The following is a 6,083-nucleotide window of genomic DNA, read 5'->3' as shown; positions in this document are numbered from 1 at the left end:
AAAGAAAGTGACAAAAGCATGAGAAAAATGACAAAAATCAGACAAAAAAAGACAAAATCAATGAAAACAAGACATCTGGGTGGAAAGAAGCTCCGGAAATATTTCACTTTCTTCATGTCTGTTAATAAAACACTGACTAACTGTACAGGAGCTGCCTGGCCTTCATTTAAACCTACCAGAGTTTATTGTGAGCTGTTCAGAGCTGAGAGCATCCTGATGAGGCTCAGAGATGAAGATTCTCCATCAGGGTGACGGTAGCAGAACATTTCATTATTTCATCCACAGCTCTAATGTTGGAGCAGCTTATAAGAAAACCTGTTTCCAATCTGAGAGCAGATAGAGGACATTATGGAGGGAGGATGGAGGGATGATGGAGGGATGATGGAGGGATGATGGAGGATGGAGGGATGATGGAGGGATGATGGAGGGAGGATGGAGGATGGAGGGATGATGGAGGATGGAGGGATGATGGAGGGATGATGGAGGATGGATGGATGGAGGATGGAGGGATGATGGAGGATGGAGGGATGATGGAGGATGGAGGGATGATGGAGGGATGATGGAGGATGGATGGATGGAGGATGGAGGGATGATGGAGGGATGATGGAGGATGGAGGGATGATGGAGGGATGATGGAGGGAGGATGGAGGATGGAGGGATGATGGAGGATGGAGGGATGATGGAGGATGGAGGGATGATGGAGGGATGATGGAGGATGGATGGATGGAGGATGGAGGGATGATGGAGGATGGAGGGATGATGGAGGATGGAGGGATGATGGAGGGATGATGGAGGATGGAGGGATGATGGAGGGAGGATGGAGGGATGATGGAGGGATGGAGGGATGATGGAGGGATGATGGAGGATGGAGGGATGATGGAGGGAGGATGGAGGGATGATGGAGGATGGAGGGAGGATGGAGGATGGAGGGATGATGGAGGGATGATGGAGGATGGAGGGATGATGGAGGGATGATGGAGGGAGGATGGAGGATGGAGGGATGATGGAGGATGGAGGGATGATGGAGGGATGATGGAGGATGGATGGATGGAGGATGGAGGGATGATGGAGGATGGAGGGATGATGGAGGGATGATGGAGGATGGAGGATGGAGGGATGATGGAGGATGGAGGGATGATGGAGGATGGAGGGATGATGGAGGGATGATGGAGGATGGATGGATGGAGGATGGAGGGATGATGGAGGATGGAGGGATGATGGAGGATGGAGGGATGATGGAGGGATGATGGAGGATGGAGGGATGATGGAGGGAGGATGGAGGGATGATGAGGGATGGAGGGATGATGGAGGGATGATGGAGGATGGAGGGATGATGGAGGGAGGATGGAGGGATGATGGAGGATGGAGGGAGGATGGAGGGATGATGGAGGATGGAGGGATGATGGAGGGATGATGGAGGATGGATGGATGGAGGATGGAGGGATGATGGAGGATGGAGGGATGATGGAGGGATGATGGAGGATGGATGGATGGAGGATGGAGGGATGATGGAGGATGGAGGGATGATGGAGGATGGAGGGATGATGGAGGGATGATGGGGGATGGATGGATGGAGGATGGAGGGATGATGGAGGATGGAGGGATGATGGAGGATGGAAGGATGATGGAGGGATGATGGAGGATGGAGGGATGATGGAGGGATGATGGAGGATGGAGGGATGATGGAGGGATGATGGAGGATGGAGGATGGAGGGATGATGGAGGATGGAGGGATGATGGAGGGATGATGGAGGGATGGAGGGATGGAGGGATGGAGGGATGGAGGGATGATGGAGGATGGAGGGAGGATGGAGGATGGAGGGATGATGGAGGGATGGAGGGATGGAGGATGAGGGATGATGGAGGATGGAGGGATGATGGAGGGATGGAGGGATGGAGGGATGGAGGGATGATGGAGGATGGAGGGAGGATGGAGGATGGAGGGATGATGGAGGGATGATGGAGGATGGAGGGATGATGGAGGGATGATGGAGGATGGAGGATGGAGGGATGATGGAGGATGGAGGGATGATGGAGGGATGATGGAGGGATGGAGGGATGGAGGGATGGAGGGATGGAGGGATGATGGAGGATGGAGGGAGGATGGAGGATGGAGGGATGATGGAGGGATGGAGGGATGGAGGATGAGGGATGATGGAGGATGGAGGGATGATGGAGGGATGGAGGGATGGAGGATGGAGGGATGATGGAGGGATGGAGGGATGGAGGGATGGAGGGATGATGGAGGATGGAGGGAGGATGGAGGATGGAGGGATGATGGAGGGATGGAGGGATGGAGGATGGAGGGATGATGGAGGATGGAGGGAGGATGGAGGGATGATGGAGGATGGATGGATGATGGAGGGATGATGGAGGATGGAGGGAGGATGGAGGATGGAGGGATGATGAGGGATGATGGAGGATGGATGGATGATGGAGGAATGATGGAGGATGGAGGGATGGAGGGATGAGGGATGGATGGATGATGGAGGGATGGATGGATGATGGAGGATGGAGGGAGGATGGAGGGATGATGGAGGGATGATGGAGGGATGATGGAGGGATGGAGGGATGGAGGGATGGATGGATGATGGAGGATGGAGGGAGGATGGAGGGATGATGGAGGGATGAGGGATGATGGAGGGATGGAGGGATGATGGAGGGATGATGGAGGGATGATGGAGGGATGGAGAAATGGAGGGATGGATGGATGATGGAGGATGGAGGGAGGATGGAGGGATGATGGATGGATGGAGGGATGATGGAGGGATGATGGAGGGATGGAGAGATGGAGGGATGGATGGATGATGGAGGATGGAGGGATGATGGAGGGATGATGAAGGATGGAGGGATGATGGAGGGATGGATGGATGATGGAGGATGGAGGGAGGATGGAGAGATGATGGAGGGATGATGAAGGGATGATGGAGGATGGAGGGAGGATGGAGGGATGATGGAGGGATGATGAAGGGATGATGGATGATGGAGGGATGGAGGGATGGATGGATGATGGAGAATGGAGGGATGGTGGAGGATGGAGGGATGATGGAGGGATGGAGAGATGGAGGGATGATGGAGGATGGAGTGATGATGGATGGAGGGATGGAGGGATGATGGATCTTCTCATCATCCAGAGCAGCAGTAAATGAAGGATTGTGGATCTTTTCTCAGATCATTACGAGTCTTTTCTCATTTCCAGCCGACATCTCTCAATGCAAACTCTGAAATCTAACTTTCATTCTGCTTCCTGATTGTTTCCTGCGGGGAGCTGGAGCGTCGCAGAGCTGCAGGGAAAGACCAGATCCACTCATCTACAGTTTTTATTTCTATCAGATCCTTCTTCTACTGAGGAAACCTGCAGACCTGCAGGTTCTCAGAGACGTTCAGGTGCTCTTAGACTCACAAATGATTCAGATTTGACCTGTTTTACTGTTGATTTTGTTTTAAATATGATTTTTTGTCTTTTTTCTATCATATTTTTGTTGCGTTCTGTCTGTTAACATGTTCAGCACATGAAGCTGAGCTCCAGGAGAATAATTAATTATAGAGCTTTTAGAACTATTTAACATTAAAGCTGAGGTCCTTCAGTATTTAATCTAACTTAAATGTTGAGGCTAGGACCTTACAGCATTTCTATTCATAGAAATTAATCTGCCTACTTTAAAAATAAAGTGAAATAAACGCTAAATCCCCAGAAATTAGCAAAATAACCCAGAAAAGTTACATTTTTATTAAGTGGAAATAATAGTTGGAATGATTAAATATTTACAAATAATCTGAAAATGTACAATTTAACCATGAAATAAATGGAAATACCTGCACAAAGAGTCATGAAACTACAAAAACTAGACACAAAACTACACAAATTAGATATATAACTACACAAAGAGACATAAAAATACACAAAGAGGGATGAAACTACAAAAACTAGGCATAAAAGTACACAAAGAGACATGAAACTACATAAACTAGACATGAAACCATAGAAACTAGACATAAAGTCATAAATGGTGTAAATTGTGTAGATAACTGGTGATGAAATGAGGAGCTGTCGAACTCTAATGAACTAGACATAAAACTACACAAATCTGACATAAAACTACAAAAATAGACATAAAACTATGCAAATTAGATATAAAACTACAAAAACTAGCCATAAAACTACACAAACTAGACATAAAGTCATAAACAGTGTAAATTGTGTAGATAACTGGTGCTGAAACGAGGAGCTGTTGAAGCTTAATGAGCAGAAACAGTAAAACAAAGCCCAGATGTTTCCGGCTGTCGTTGGATCTGAAGTGTCTGAAAGTTTTGACATTTAAAGGCTTGAACTAATCACAGCGCCGTCCTTCTGCAGATAATTTGAGGCTCTGTCTGCTTGATGTCGGGTAATCACATGTGATCTTTTGGACAGGCAGCCGGTCGTCTCGTTAATTTGAGCGCCGGTGTGAGGCCGGACCCCCCCGTCCTGCCGCCTCGCCGCTGCCTCCCGGTAATTGCAGAGCCACCATGCTTCGATGCGCTCGACCTTTACGACCTTAAAAGCCATTTCCATTTTTCTGACCACAAAAAAAGAACATATCTTGTTAATTGCAAAAAGGCAAATATTCTCCATCCTCTGCTCTCACCTCCTTCCTCCCGTTTGATTCCCTTTGAAGGCAGAACGCTGAGGAACATTTCCATTTCCATTCATCAGTGCTTATCAGTCATCTGAAGCCCCTTCAGCCACAATCAGCATCAGCTCCGGCCGAGTAGACGCCGCCACCCGCCGCCACCAACACCCAACAAGCAATTTGCTTTAATGTGGAGAGGGTTTGGTTGCAGCTAACTGCCATTTTTTTAATCCTCAGAAGGAAAGGTTAAATACCGGCAGAGATCAGCTTCACCTGCAGAACATCAGAGGAACTGAAACGTTGCTGCTTTAACCTCTGGACCACAAAACAACAGCAGGCATGACTTTATTCAGAAAATATCCAAATTTAACCAAGAAAGAGACAAAAGAACCGTCAGAGTTTCATCTTTCCAACATTCTCTGAATAAATCATGTCTAACGTCTGGAAGATCTAACTAATCTGAGCTTAAAACTGATTAGATTTCACAAAATAACTTCATTCTACGTGTCTCAGTCCAAAATTCACCCAAATTAAAACCTCGTCATCAGATTCTGTAGCGGTTTTGGTTGAACTGCAGGCAGTGTTTCCTCAGAGAGACTAAAAAGAAAAAACAATTTAAAAAAAAGTGCAGCAGAACCAGAGAAGGGAGGAGCAGGTTGTTGGAGATCCATCCAGCATGGAGGAACATCTACTGATGATGAGCAGAATAGAGAGGAAAAGCCTGGAGATAGAAAAACATCTACAGCATGAGGAGACAACACGACCACAAAAAGACACGAAACTACAAAAATGAGAGAAGACAAATCAAGCAACATTTAAAATGGCAGAAACAAGACAGAAAACAACAAAAATAAGGCAGAAAATGAAAAGAAGGAAGACAAAACATGATCCAGATGAGACAAAACCACACAAACGAAACATAAAACGAGACGCAAAAACTAAACACAAGACAAAAAATGAAAGAAAGGAAACAAAACTGTCCTGAAGAGACATAAAACTGATACACAAAATGGCAGAAAGAAGACAAGAAATGAAAACAATCAACACAAACTAGACATAAAAGTACACAAAGAGACTTAAAATTACACAGACTACAAAGATGCAAGATGTATGAATCACGTTGGACACTCAGATGTGGTTTAATTCATCTTTAACATCATGATTTATCGACTATTCTCACCTTTTCATCTAATTTCCAACCTTAAGTAGCTTATTGGTCAAATCAGAATCCACTCTAAACCAAAAGTAGTTCTGGTTCTTCAGGTTTTGTAGAACTCTAACAGCTGTTTTATTCCATTCTGTGATTTAAAGTCCAGTTAAACCATCTTCTGTCTGACCTTCTGTCTGGTCTCTTTTCTTTGTTCAGATCTTCTCCAGAACCTTCCAACATGTTGCTGCAGAATAAAACTAGTTAACACTGGGTTTATTGGTTTGATCCTGGAGGAGGAACCGGAACATCTTCCTGCTCTA

Source organism: Amphiprion ocellaris, chromosome 20 (assembly GCF_022539595.1).
Source record: "Amphiprion ocellaris isolate individual 3 ecotype Okinawa chromosome 20, ASM2253959v1, whole genome shotgun sequence".
In the NCBI taxonomy this organism is placed as follows: Eukaryota; Metazoa; Chordata; class Actinopteri; family Pomacentridae; genus Amphiprion; species Amphiprion ocellaris.
Note: the sequence above shows the minus strand (reverse complement) of the source record.